Below are 14,942 nucleotides of genomic sequence, written 5' to 3'. Positions count from 1 at the left end.
TATATAGGTAATAAATGAAATCATTACATTAAATAAAAGTATAACAAATTATTTGTTTACATATACGATTATGATTTAAAACATTTAAGTTAAAAGTTGGTGTTCCTCGAATTTCGAAAGAATAATTTGCAAAAAATATCATTGATCTCATTAATATTAAAGAGAGAGATAAATAAGCTTTTTATTTTGTTCGTATTTCAATTGCATTTTATGTGTATCCAGATATATTCTTATGTTTTATATTTGTTTTAAATTTGAACTCAAGCTTTTGTATATATTATCTATTATGTATCACTTCTTAGCACTCAACTTCTTCCCGCAAATAAATAATTAATCCTAAAGAACATAGAGACTAAATTTAAGATGTATGAAGATTATTAATTCTTGTTCTTTTACTTGTAACTACTACATTAATATTTCTTGTTCTTTGTAATTTTATAGATACATTTCAGAAAGACTAATGTCTGTTTAATAAGAATATGGGATTTACATGTACAAAGTCCACGGAAGTTACACACGTATACGTCATAAATTAATTTCTCTTCTCTCTTTTTCTCATTTTTTTTTTGAAATTTGAATTGCTTTTAAAAAAGCATTATTATACGCAACAGCATATGTAACGCATCGACAATTCTTTGCGACACTAACAATAAGCATCGTTATCTCGACGCTGCAACTTTACCGGGACCAGTCGGATCCGATCGACTGTTGTTTCCAGTAGCCGATCATGGTGTGTAGCACTTTTGTTAATGCCGCGAAAAGCGAGAATCGAGCGATACAAGGCATTCCCGAGATAGTGTAATTGCCGGCGCGTACAGAATCTTGTAAGGCATGCGCCGTTCGCTCGGATGACAGTGCTCGATCACTGTCACCCGAACGCCAGAATACCGCCGCGGCAAGAAGAGGCTCTTTAGAGGACGAGAAAAAGAAGGGGAGGCCGAGGACTCGGAAAGTCAACGACGTCGGAATCGATCATTGCCTTCGCAAAAGAATAACGCAGACAGGGATATAAAATGATGATTTTCCTCCCGTCTCAAATATTTATATACATATTGTACATACAGTATCTTGAATAATAATAAATGATTTCTGAAATGAAATAATGAATAAACAGTTTTCAAATATAAAAAGTTTCTAACATGTCCTAAAATAATTTGAAATAAAGAGAAAATAAAATTATCTTTGTCTTCTTTCTAATATTAATTGTGAAAATTTGTAAATCGTGATATAATTTGCCTTTAAAAGTATAAAAATAAAAAATATATGTATTGAAAATATATTAATTCCTATAGATTTCTTGAGAAACTTAATTTTGTTTAGTAAAGTCACTATTTCTTGCTTCAATGAGATAAGTAATTTAGGAAAAGTAGAAACGACTGACATAAAATTTCCTTGAGCGAACATCTCGGCATACACCAAAAATAGATCATATTTATATATATCAATTTATAAGATGCGAGCTCAAAAAGATATATAATTGCCCATCCATTTTTGCCTGCGATAAACGGGCTGAAAATGTAACTTTGCTGTTAAATTTTTCCGGGAATAACGAGGAAATATCATCCCCGGCGCTGGAAGATCCTTTTAAGCCTGCTACTCTTCGGGCAAACAAAGTTTACAAACGAACGAAAATTCGATTTAGAGTCCCATACATCATACGGCGCGCTTCATCCTCCTCTCTTCCTTATTCTCCTCCTCGCACCGTCATTCCACCTAGAAAATTCACGGCGTGGCCCCGAATCTCGACGACAGACAACGGATATCTAATTTTTCTGTTTCGCAAAGTTTTCAAGCGAGCGCCGATCGTCGCGACATTCCGCGAATTCCTCGCGAATTTGCCGCACTGAAAGTCGTGCGAGCCGATCGTTTCAGCGTTTCCGCCGGAAGATTCTGACAAATCACGTTTCGGGAAAGTCATTTTGCAGAATGCCGAGGAATGCCGTTCGTTTCACCTAAGCGTTGTCCACGGATGCGGATGAATCATCAGAATTCTAGGCGAGTATATTCGAGGATGCGTAAGATGTCGTAGAAGGGAGAGACGTGTGAAATATTACGGATAAATATTTGTGTACACGAATGGAAATTATATTGACCGATTCCTGTCGTTTTTATTTTTCTTCTTTTTTAATCGTAATTTATTTTCATCATATCATGTTTCGTAGGCAAAATACATTGCTGTGCAGGGCGCCTCGAATTATTTAGAGTAACGCGTGTAAAAACACGCAACAAGATCTCTCGTGTTACATTACCGCATATGCGAAATGTGCGCGAGGGTTAATCCTGTCAGCTCTTTTGGTAGCCAAGCATCGCTTTAATATTCCAACGTGGTGCGATTTGCGTTTAGACCTGCCAGAATGCGTACATGTTTACGTACGTACGTTCCTATAGAAGAAATATGGTTTAAATGTAATTTACCTCATAACAAAAATGAATATTTTACAGCACGAAGGCACTTGAAACCTTCTTTCATAATTACTTGTACGCGGCCTTTACGCTTATTGAGGTTTAACCGTGAACCGGTCGAGCCTGTTGTCCATTTTTTATCACTTATATCCGATACACAACCGGATCGTAGCACGCGATGGTAACTCTGGCTAACATTCTTCTTTCACGCCTTTCAATCTCCGTATTCTTCGTGATCTCCCTAATCCATTTTGAAAATAAAAATCGCTATTTTGTTATATAGACTATTTCGATCTTCGTTATTATCAGTCTTGAGTTCACTGTAAGCGATCAATAATTTGTGTCAAAATTCAGGATATAATTCTACTTATACTTTTATATACCGCGTGATACAAAAACCATTTGAGGAATAAAAGATACATAATAAAAAGACACAATACAATTACATAATATTAAAATACAAACGTATATCAAACGTAAATACACAGTATATTTAAAATTATAAATATAATTCTAAATCTGACGCGAGTGTTATAAATTTAAATATAACTTAAGAATTTAAAAAACTCATTCACAATTTATGCCAATTTCTTCCAATTATTGTGAGATTTCTTTCGGATTTTAATTTTTACATTAATAACATTAATAACATTCTAACATTTTGAAACATTTTAAAATTTCGTCATTTTTATCATTAATAAAATGGAAAGGTATGATATAATTTTCTTATCGTCTCTTATAATGTAATAATATTTGATATATCTATATCGATGTCGACTATTTTAAAAGCTCTCTAAAATTAACTTTATTTTGATTGTTGGCCAAACAAATCCAAATTGAAATTTTGTGCTGTGAACTTCAAACGCCATATGAGCGTTTGACAATTTCGATTTAATGTATTTTTTTCTTCGATACCCACGTCGACAAGATGAAAGCAATTTCGGCAGCAAAGCTAATCACAAAGTTCTTTTCAATTATGTTAACATATACGTCGTCGCCAGGATCAAAAGCTACGCGGGGGGCCAATAAGCCGATCACTTCGTAAAGTATTAATTTTGTAAGAGAACATTTTTCTCCGACCCTACTAAATTAATTACCGTTTTTAGAAAATTAGCTTTGAATACAATATAATTTTTCGAATCTTAATAATTAATAATTTCGAATCGCAATAATTTTACAATTCGCTAGAAATAAATATATGTATATGTAATACCTATATATACTTTCATATATAAATAATATAAATATAAATTTATAATGATATATACACACATATATACATATATTCAATACTATATATTTTTTTAAATGCAAGGTATTTAACAAATGTGGAAGCATCGACCATTCATTTGTCTCGATCGCATAAGTGTACCGGCATATCCCCTCCCATTTTTTCCCATCCACCCTTACCTCTCTCACTTTAACTGATGCATTAATTATTGTAAAACGCATCGTGTAAGCAATGGCGGAGAAACCGGAGAGGTGGTCTCCTAATGGTGTGAAAGGATGCAAAGAGCGGCACGATCTTCCGAAAGGGAACGGGTTACGAGGGGAACGTGTACACGGGGCTATGATAAGAACTGTACACGTCAAACCGCGATCACTAATAGTACACCTCCGGTCGAAGATAATTATCGGGCCAGTCGCGAGGCTACTCGAGAGCTGGTGGCGCACGAAGGTGTGGTTGTCGAGGATCGGGATCGTCTTTAAACCGATGCCGCCGCCGCCGACGACGACGCCCCTCCTTTTATGCAGCAAGTCGGAACAGGTCGGTGTGTTCGCTATTTAATTTATTAACGCAAATTAACTGTCTTATTTTATTTTCCGGTCATTTTTAGCAGTATACGTGCACATATCACGTTCAGGGTGTGACCGTTATGCAAATGATTGCCTCTCTCGCACTTGGAGTTCGACAGCTTATCACGCCTTGACCTTTACACGGGCACGGTCAATACGCTTTTATGTAAATGCAAGTCAGGTCTTTATGTCTCTCTTTTGTTGAAGGTGAGAAATATATACTTGCGAAGTTCTTTCTCGAGAAGTGAAAGAACGAAGAGATATTTTCGGAAGGACGAAAGTATCCGGTATCATCGGAATAATTTACAACAAAGTAATCCCTATAGTCCTATCTCAATTTCTATGTCAAAGTCTACACTTCAGTATTCACGCAACATCAGAAAAGAGGATTAAGAATAAAAAGTTTGGTTTACACGTTAGTTCACGTAACATGAATATAAAAATTTGCGTTATATAAATATAATCTCCAAAATTATAATACGTTAAGAATTATTTCCATCACCTCTCCTCTTCTCTTGCGACTAATAGAAAAAGGACTTTCCTATGAGAATGCTCTCGGCATGAGAGAAAACGGCGTCTGCAGTCGCGCATCGTTTCATACGAAAAACTAAGAGAGGGATAATAAAGCTGGAGCGGCGTGAAATAAAACATAGCATTGAATAAACGGCGGAATACGCGATACGCTGCTTTCATGTCGGCCATTATTCGTTCGGCGCGCGTCCTTTTTCAGCGGCGCGGCCATTAAAGCATGTAGCTGTTTTAAGATTTAGAACGAACGCGATGTCCTCGTTCGTTCTTAAGCGAACCAAGCGTTTCTGTCAATGAAAATTTCATCTCACCACCGGGAATTGCCGTCTCTGTAGCTTTACGATTCCCGCGGGCAAGTTACATTAAGCGAAGCGATAAAACGACTGAATTAAAAAACTGATTTGAAAAAGATAGCCGACCGCAACTCTCGCCGTAAAAGCGTAAGTCCTCGAAGCAATTACACCGCCATGGATTTTAAGAAGTGAATGCGTGCGCGCGCTCTGGAATTTCGCATTGCTAAAAGATTCTCGCCGTTACGCGATACGTCCTCGCGATAAGATCCTAAAGGAGACGGACATGTTGCCTTAAATCTCATTAGCGCAATCTCGAATCTTACCAGCATGTCAATTTTGTGTAATTTACTTTCTTAAATATATCTTTCTCGATATATTTTTGTTTATGCAGTAACAGATAAAATTGTAAAAATTAATAATATATTTGAAGCGTTCTTCTCTATCGACCAAAACGTCGAGAATAAAATCACTATATTTAGTCTGTAATTTAAAAAATATAAACAATTGTGTTTAATATAATTTCGTGTTAGCTAATTTTGCAATGTAAAAATCTTGATAAGGACTACATCCTTACGTTTTGTATGTCTGTTTTGTAAGTAAAAAAACCTGAAAAAAAAAGAAGAATAACATAATTCTTTTATTACTTTTATTAACATTATTTTTTATATATTTCTTGTGCCGATGGTGATGTAGATTAGGTTGTCCTAAGTCTAAGCCCTTCGTATTATCAGATGTTCTACATTTCGGAAAGTCAGGAAATTGTCTAACTTAGGATTAATACAGTTCAGTTCTCTTAAGTACAGCATAACAGCGTTTACGGGAAAGGTGCGACCCTCCGAGTATTAATTGTAACGATCATTAATATTATTAATAGACATATCAAGTTATTACTGTCGCGGTATATTACCGACCCGAGTGCTGGCCCGGCAAATCCGTGACAGCGAGTTTTACCGCCAAAACTAATTTTCGAGCAATTAATGTTACCGTTACCCCCAGTGTAATGCATACTTTAGTAAGGCGCGACACGTGTTTGCTGTTGTTCGTAAATGCTACTCCGGGCTGATTCTGTGAGAACGCGCACACGTGACACGTGTTGTTACCATTTCGGTACGTGGGCGCGAAGGGGAGGGTTGTTTGCAAAGTACATTTCTCTGTTAATTGCAGACGCGATGTCTTTGCAAGATTCACGATACTTGATTCCCTCTTCCCCTTACATCCCCAGCTTGTAACGGGAAAATGGTGTTCTGAAATAGCCTCCTATCACTAAGAAAATTTCAATTTTACATGTCAAATGTTCACAATTCGTCAATCATATTACATCATTTTTGCAATAAAAATATGTTGAATTTTTTCAAATTTTAATTTAAAAAAACCATTTAAAGGGATACCAAATAACTTGATGATGTTTTAATCGGTTCTTCAAGCTATTTGCTACGTTATTTGGCATATTTGCGTAGGAAAAATAACATTGTTCATTTTTTAAATCAAGAATAATATCTTAGGATAAATTCACGATATCTTGTTTCCTATCATCCTTTCTCATGCCGATCCCACGGCCGTATTTCGACATATAACAACGAAGAATCGGCGTTATCGCGCACGACGTTATTCGGCGATTAAATACGACATTAAATCACTTCCGCTCGATTAGGAAACGCGGGAAATTCATTTCGCGACGAGAATGCGCAATTTATGCGATAACGAACGACCGAACGATTAATGCAGTCTATCGGGATTCCTTTTTGACATCGCGCCGAGCATAAAGTAACTCCGGCGGCACTTGCGCCTCCGTTCCGCTTTACTCGATTGTTGTCAGAGTGAAAGGAATTAAATTTTCGGATAATATACATCCACACTGCCGATAACGACGTTAAAGTGTCGCGAGATAATGGCATTGCCATTGCACGGCACACTGCATCACCCATGCGAATAAGAAAGCGGAAGTCACCGAAAGCATCCATTTTCTTGATTTCGCGCTTTCTGCTTTATCGAGCTAGACGTTTCCCACTGATTAAAGGGATACGTGGGATGCGTCCACGTCTACCGCTCGAGCTTTTGATAACGGAGTATACAAATCACGCTCAATTAGTCACACGCTTGGAAAATGTACTTTTACCTCGCGATGATCCTATTACATAATACTATCACAGTTATAAAAAAGTACTCAAGTATCAGAGGTGTATTACGTCCACGTTATTTTTCGTATTAGCAGATGCCACCCAACTATATATATTGATTTCCGTTTTACCCCACACGATACGCCATTATTCAATCTTCAGTGACTATAGTCAGTTCTCTCGCGCGCGATGCAAGACGCGAACAAAGCCCCGGCGCTGGTCGGCTAGTTTAAATTGTACATGAATAAATCCTCCATCAGGAGGGCATGCTAATCTCGCGCAACAAAAGCCCCTGGATTCCGGAAGCTGTACCAGTCCGTCTACGTGACCATCTACATAACACGCGGCCGGCTCGAATCCGCTTGCGTTCAGAGTTCATTTCGTTTCGGGGCGCGAGGGAACGCTTCCTCGCGTTATAAAACTTTCTCGCGAGAGAGATCGAGTCGCCGAGCGACAGAGAGGGAGGGAGAGAGAGAGAGAGAGAGAGAGAGAGAGAGAGAGAGAGAGAGAGAGAAAAAGAGATAGACGTCGTCATGTCGCAGCCGTGAAAAGTTTCGAAATATTAGTTCCGTAGGCAAACGCCACGGAAGTTGGGAACTGCCTGGAATTGACTATGTTATCGGCGGGCGGCGGTGACGAACGAATGGTAATTCTGTTTTCGTAACAGCGTTGATCAAAGCGCCGCGATCAAACGGACTTCTGTAATATGGTGCCTGTCCTAATCGCGCGGCTTAATCGAGAAGCAGAGCGCGAGCTTGCAAGCCGTCAGGTTGTGCGCCAGAATGAATACCGGCTTGTGCCTGGCAAGTGAATTCGTTGACTCGCGCTGCTTTAAAATTGTAATGTATTGTAATGCGGTATCTCGGAACTCTTCCCTCTTTATTTCGAACAAGTGTCAAAGCTCGGTGAATATCTAACAACAATGCAACATTTCCGCGACGTATACCTATCTGCGATGTGGTGACAATGAATGAAATGTAATATGAAAGAGTTTGTTGGAAATAAAAGAGATATAAATAAATGTACGCTTTTCAAAAAATATTGATGTCACTGACATTAAACTGTAAGCAAATAGATAAATACCAACGCACAATCAGTTAGTAAAAATAAAAAAACACCTATATACAAAAGTATTAAAATTTGACAATAATTTATTGTACATAAACGTGGTATAAAAGAAGCAATAAATAAAATGTAACAGGTAAATAAGTAAAACATGTCAGATTTAACGTTAATTTGGATTTAATTGCATTAAACGTTTATCACGTGCCAGATTTAACGTTAATTTGTAATTCGGTTTGCGGTACGAATCGAAATTTCTTAATTCGGATAAGCAGGAAATGATTTTTTCCTGTCTCGACTGAGAATTGTCGGTCAGTGACAAAATAACGCTTTTAATTAGCGGTTTCCTACCAGCCTTTTTAAGCATTCCTGAGGATTTACTCACACGGAACACACATGCCGAATCCGTTTGTGGTTCGCAATCGAATCCCGAGATCGGATTTACTTGGAATCGTTTCCGGAGTAGCAACGTGTACGCAACGGATCCGGATAATATGACTAATTAAACAAAAGCGAGTCATCTGCGTTTATACGAAAATTATCGAACCGATTGAAGATCCCAAGAGATGTCAACAGCGTTCGCTCAATAAAAAATTGCGAAATAACGATTACCGTTCCTTTTCAGTGAATACGGAAACATTGTTTGGATGTTTATTTCCTCGTAATTAGTACTTACATTGTATTGAGAATTGAATTGGAGAAGGAAAAAGTAAACGATATGATCCTAAAGTCTATTCAGTCTATTCGGATAATTTTTAGAAACAATCGCTTCCATTTCTGAATGGTAAACCATACGTTGCGCGTATGTATATGAGTGTGCAAAAAGTATAATTGGAAAAATAGATCCCACCTTTAAAGGCAAAGTCGAATAAGCGAGGAGAGACACTTGTGTGAATGCGTGTGCGCCATGCGTGAAGATAGAGAAAGGCACACATAGCATCGCTTAAATCCCCTTTCTAGGCTTCGGAAACCTCTGCGGCAAGTGCATTTTGTTGTGCGCCCAGAAATCTGTTATTCAATTTGAAATGGCTTTATCGTGCGTCTGAAACCAACCCCAGATTTCGCATTGATGCCAAACTACATGGACTATGAAATCCGCCCTTCGCACACGTTCACCACGCACAGACGCGCATCCGTATACGCACACGGAGGCGCGCGCGAGCGTAGGCGCCTTCCTCTCTGCGCGTTTCTCTCTAGCGGACTACCAACAATAATGGTAGACTGAGTGCTCGAAACTTTCAACGACACTTCCAGCGTTTTCCTTCGAGTGTACCGGGGGTAGAAAAGGCTACGATCAGAAAGTAAAATACATCGCACCCGCGGAAAATAAATAATCCGAGAACGCGTTGAAGCGTGATACACGGAAAAATATAAGCTCTTGATAAATTATGTAATTATTCAGTACATCAAAACTTGATTAGGTCATTACTATGTTACATACTATGTTACCTAAATTAGTATTGTTTCATTTAATGCTAAATAGTATAAATGATGTCTGATATATTGAATTGTTTATCACATTTTTTTTTAAATTGTTAATATCATAATTCCGCATTTGCGTATTTCATATAAATAATTTAAAATAAATTACTAAATATAGCTTTAAATGTTACATTTGGAGAGTTTAATTTACACCGCAAATGAGAGACTGTAATTATAATATGTAAAACTCCCATCCCTATTTATACATATTTTATATATAAGTAAAATACTCCAAGCTGAAAAAAAAATGTTTTTCGAATAGAATAATAATGCTACGTACATGTAAAATATTTATACAGTAAATCAATAGTGTGTTTAATTAAGAAAAGAAATAAAATATAAAAAAAGGGAATATAGCCATTTATCACAAATAATTAATAACTGTGTTCATTATTAACCGCGAAAAAAATTCAGGAATACAATTTGTCAATTTTCGATATGAAATGCAGGAGCTTGATATATATGTATATATTGGTATCAATAATATAATCTAATTATTTATGTCCGGCTTTTACAAATATATTTTTTAAACTTTACAGAGAATCTAGCGTCACTGGCAAATGATTTTCGATAAAACTGTCAGTTGCCACGTTTGTCACGTGCAGACTTGTCAATTGCTAGCGCTCCTGGTTCACTCGGTATGACAGCTACTTGCAAAAGCTGCATACATCTGATAGATATACACCGCGACACACTTTCGGATGCTAGCTAGATACGGGGCGCTCGTAAAAAGTATTCACGAATACAAAGAATCTCGTGAAGGCGCAGATTCATGCGGATTCACAGGATAACGAAGCGTACAAAACGGTGCATATCCATCTATATGTCGTGTACGACATCCGATAACATCCGCGCAAGCAAGCGCATGCAGGCAGGAAGCACGAAGTCCGTAACGCTTTCGATAAGAGCACGGTAATTCCGCATTTTTACATCTCGCCGAGCAGGAAATAAAAAGAAAGAGAAAAAAAATGGGGAGAGAAAAAAAGGAGAGGAACAAAACGAAGAAATCCGCAGTTATTCCGGTCTCGGATATCTCGCCTCGTATCTGCTAATCCGAATATGCACGAAATTAGCGGCGCGAGGCGGGATCGTAAAACGTTAACCCATTTTCATCGTATCGATCCGCCTTTCGGGTCGAGTTGGGTTCACGCGCAAGTAGGAGAGAGAGAGAGAGAGGGGTGTGTGTGTGTGTGTGTGTGTGTGTGTGTGTGTGTGTGTGTGTGTGTGTGTGTGAGGAGGGGGAGAGGCCAGTAGCGAATAACACCAGGCCAGTCATTAAACGAATATTTAAAAGTATTTAGATTGGTGTCTGCCAATTAGCGAAAGCGTGAAGTCGAAACGACACATCCGATTCAATGGAATGGACTGTCTAGATCAGATCTGGCTAATCCGCCATGGTATTACAAAAAAAGAACAGCGCGAATAAATTTTTTAAACTCATAACATGAAGTACTTTATTGGCATCGGGAGATGCAACAGCATCTTGGTGCTGATACTGATTCTTTCTTATGAAAAGAGGTGTGAAGAAGCTTTCAAGCAGTTTGCGGATATCTGATACAAAATTAAGGGAATATTTAAATATTGAAACAAAATTTAATTACATTAATTTTATACGATACAATCTAAACGATTAACACACAATTTTGCTACAGGAATCGTATAAAATGTCGTTTAATGACTTATATGCAAAACGCATCGATGAAAACAATCCGTCATCGCTGTCGAACGGTTTTTCCTCTATTTGACGTCTACATTCAGTAGAAAAGGATTAAGAATCGCGGGCGTAGATCCTATATATGCTAGCTCCACAACCACAAACGCGTACGTATATATGTATATTCGTCGCAGGCACGTATACATGCAATCGCATAGAATGGGATGCGCGCGCGCGCGGGCGCAGGTCGCGCAGTCGAGATTCAGGCTGGGCGGCAAGAGGTGGATTCACCTCCTGCAGGTTCGCAGGTACGTGCACGTAGTAGGTATACGCGCACTCGATTGGCGTCGGCCGGCGTCCCGGGAGGGGCGCGACGCAAGCCAAGAACGAACGTTGATACTAAACCGCGGCCCGAGCTGCTCCGAACGACAGTCCAACGAGCGTGTGTTCCGAGGCCGGATCACGGTGGTCCATCCGAGTGGCCCGGACGCGCAAAACCGATTCCGTTTTGTCGATTGTTGACCGCGTTTTATCGCGTCGCACGTCACTCCGCGAGCGCGATCGAGGGACACCGGTGTGGCGGAAGGAGATCGTGATCGTGACGAATTCATTCGAGGATACTTTACAGTTGACAGATGTCCCGATTGATCCGGGACGATCGTTGTGCCGATTCGTTCGTAACGTCGTCGTCATCATCGTGTAACAACATTGAGACGGTCAACTAGTCCACGTGACTCTCTCGCGAGAAGGATCGACCGTCTACGGCGTGCTCGATCCCTTCGACGATTCTAAAAAACGAACGTGTCAGGACGGACGCACGAGGAGGACAGCGAGGATAGTTCTCGTACGTGCCCGATATACGTGTGTGTGTGTCGCGCGTGCTGTGTGTGTCATCGGTTGTGTGTGTTCGTCGAATCAGTGCTGTTCGGTAGCGCGCGCTACCGGTGATCCAGCGGGTGAGTGCGGATCGGAGTGCTCCAGCCGCTTGCGAGAGAAAGAGAGAGAGAGAGAGAGAGAGAGAGAGAGAGAGAGAGAGAGAGAGACAGAGAGACGGAGAGAGGGAGAACGCGAGGGTGCGCTCTCTCCGCTGTGTGTGCCGCTTCCGGTTAACCGGAAGCGCCCGCGTGCGAATGCCCCCGAGATGCGTCCGCGGTGCGGTCGCCACGAGTGACCGCGACAGTGCAGCATCCAATGCTGTGACCCACTCGGTCGAGTGAGTTCCGGCTACTGATTAATCCGTCGGTGTAATTAATCCGACTTGTGCGCGCCCGGTTCGTCGACAAGCTCGTGAACCGTTTCCACCCTCGCGTCCAGGTCCGGATCCGTAAATCAGTGACCCTCTGAGGCTGAGACGAAAGGGAGTACCGTGAAGAGATTACCGTGATTCGTAAAGAACGATTAAGGAAAACGAGATGAGGAATAAAATATGACTTGATCCAACGCGGATAAATGGTTTACGTCGTTCTCGTTTATCAAGGAATATCGCAAATAACGGTCCAAGGATGACACACAATTTAAGAATTTCATATGACAATTCGATGAGGTAGAAGGTAGAATTTGATTTTAACTTAATAACTGACTGATAGTTCTCGCTCATCGCGGACAGTTATTTTCTATCTTCCGCAAGACGATTTAAAGCTTCTGGTTTATAAAAAGTGATTCAGTGACCCGAGGCTAGCGCGGAGGATTTATTTTAATCCGATTGCTACTTTCCGGAGAAAGATCGTTCAAACTTCGTGTCCCAATTCGTCGAGAGTAATTCGAAGATGGAAGGTGAAGTTTAACTTAACTTAACGTACGAGTACATTGCTGTTGCTCGTTATTGACCGAGGACGATACGGAACTCCTGGTACATAAACAGTGATCTAAGAGAAACTAAGGAAATTTGTTTTACTTCGGCCGCTATACTGTATACCATCGTTCAAACTTTGTAACTTGATTCAATAAGACAATCCTGAGATAGGATACGAAGTATAATTTAACTTATGAGCGCATTGATTTTGCGCTACATTTGTTCCAATTGTTCCACTATATATTCATATCTTGATTTATAAAGAATTGTCTGAGTGGAGAAACGAGGAGTATTCCAAATCTCTGTGGCTCTATTTATAAAAAAAAGACTCTGGGCTGCAAAGCAAAATTTGACTTCAATGCATATCCAAACTCACTTTCCGATTCATAAAAGATATCTAAGGATAATATCAAAGGCTCTCTTAATTGCTATTAATCGACGGCGACCTTGAGAAAACCAACAGGCGTCTGCGTCAATTACTCACCCTGCGAATGAATTTTTAAAGAGAGGAAGAAACGCGAGGCTCGATTATTTCACGAATGAATACTTCAAGAACGCGCTGTACGCGCGCGCGGTGGTACTTAATACGTAGCGAGTATCAGCGCGCTTGAAGATGAAACGTTCGAGTTGAGGAAAACGATTAGCCGATTGTAAAGGAAAAGCAGGAAATACGTGCGATTCGATCGCTGTTTAAGTCATGTTCCTTTCGAGAGGGAGTCTCTAGATTGCGAAAGTTTTGGATTGCTATTAGATGAAACAGCGATCGTAAACAGGATCGATGCATTAAGGATTTTCATTTGTCGACAGTACCATGAATGTTGCATGAACCTGGTTTCCTGACAGGAAGGAGGATCTTTCTTTCGTAAAGGTCGTAAACATCGGGGTGGCTTGTCGAATAGACGATCGAACACAGAGTTCATGTGCCGTTTAATAGACGCGAGTGATTGCAACATTTAATAACAGACAGATAAATAACGGTATATCACGCTTTGGTAATTAATGGATCGCGCGAGTGCAATTCCCATTCTTTTGTTCCGCGATAGAGACATTGGTAGTGAAGAAACAATTAAAATGAATCGCACGATGGAATGATAATTGCGATTACGACTAATTAATATCTGGATAATTAACACTTATCAAGAGTCACGCTTCTGTGGAATGGCAGCGCGAAGAATGCACGCTATGGACACGCGATCAAAGTGCTACATCAAAGGAACGTTTGACAAGTGACTGGGAATCGTGCAATGCTGCAAGCTAATTAATAAGCGTTAACAGCAATTAGTGCTACTTGAATCGAGTATTCGCGAAACTACGTGTGTTTCAATCGCTGGCAAAGGTTCCGAGTATTGAAAGAAGAAATATCGGATAGTGCGCGGTAATCGTGATCGATGACGGTTAACTGATAAATAAATGATAGGAACAATTAGCGGTGGATGCGTCCCACTTTCGATTCCCACAATCATAAATCGTTGTGAGTCTCGATCGTACCGGCAAGGGATCCGGGACGAATGGATGATCGAACCCTGAGTTCCGGCTAACTAATGAATCGTCGCATGATGCTACAGTCATAGACGCACTTTAATACTAATTATATTAAACTACATGCCACTGTTTCGTGATTGTTGACTTCTCATTCTCCTCAAAGGACGGGAAAGGACACAGTCAACAGTCAGCGCGTCAAGTTCTCTGATTAATCAGACTAATTAACTTCGTGTATGCTAAACGCAGTCGCGAGACATATCGCAGGTCCTTTGACGACCGTCCGTCTCCTCTAGTGTGCGACGCATTCGCGTATGACCGAAACACGCGAATTA

At 39.9% G+C, this 14,942-nt stretch overlaps 1 protein-coding gene across 4 annotated transcripts in view; it reads left to right on the top strand.

The window, feature by feature from the left end:
• LOC112458001 (latrophilin Cirl-like) overlaps positions 1–14,942 on the top strand; it is a 533,024-nt gene that overhangs the window by 72,104 nt on the left and 445,978 nt on the right. The gene's annotated exons all lie outside the window — the stretch shown is intronic.

This window comes from Temnothorax curvispinosus, unplaced genomic scaffold (genome assembly GCF_003070985.1).
Source record: "Temnothorax curvispinosus isolate PA1 unplaced genomic scaffold, ASM307098v1 QBEX01008590.1, whole genome shotgun sequence".
NCBI classification, from domain to species: domain Eukaryota; kingdom Metazoa; phylum Arthropoda; class Insecta; order Hymenoptera; family Formicidae; genus Temnothorax; species Temnothorax curvispinosus.
This window is presented reverse-complemented; position numbering and strand designations above follow the sequence as displayed.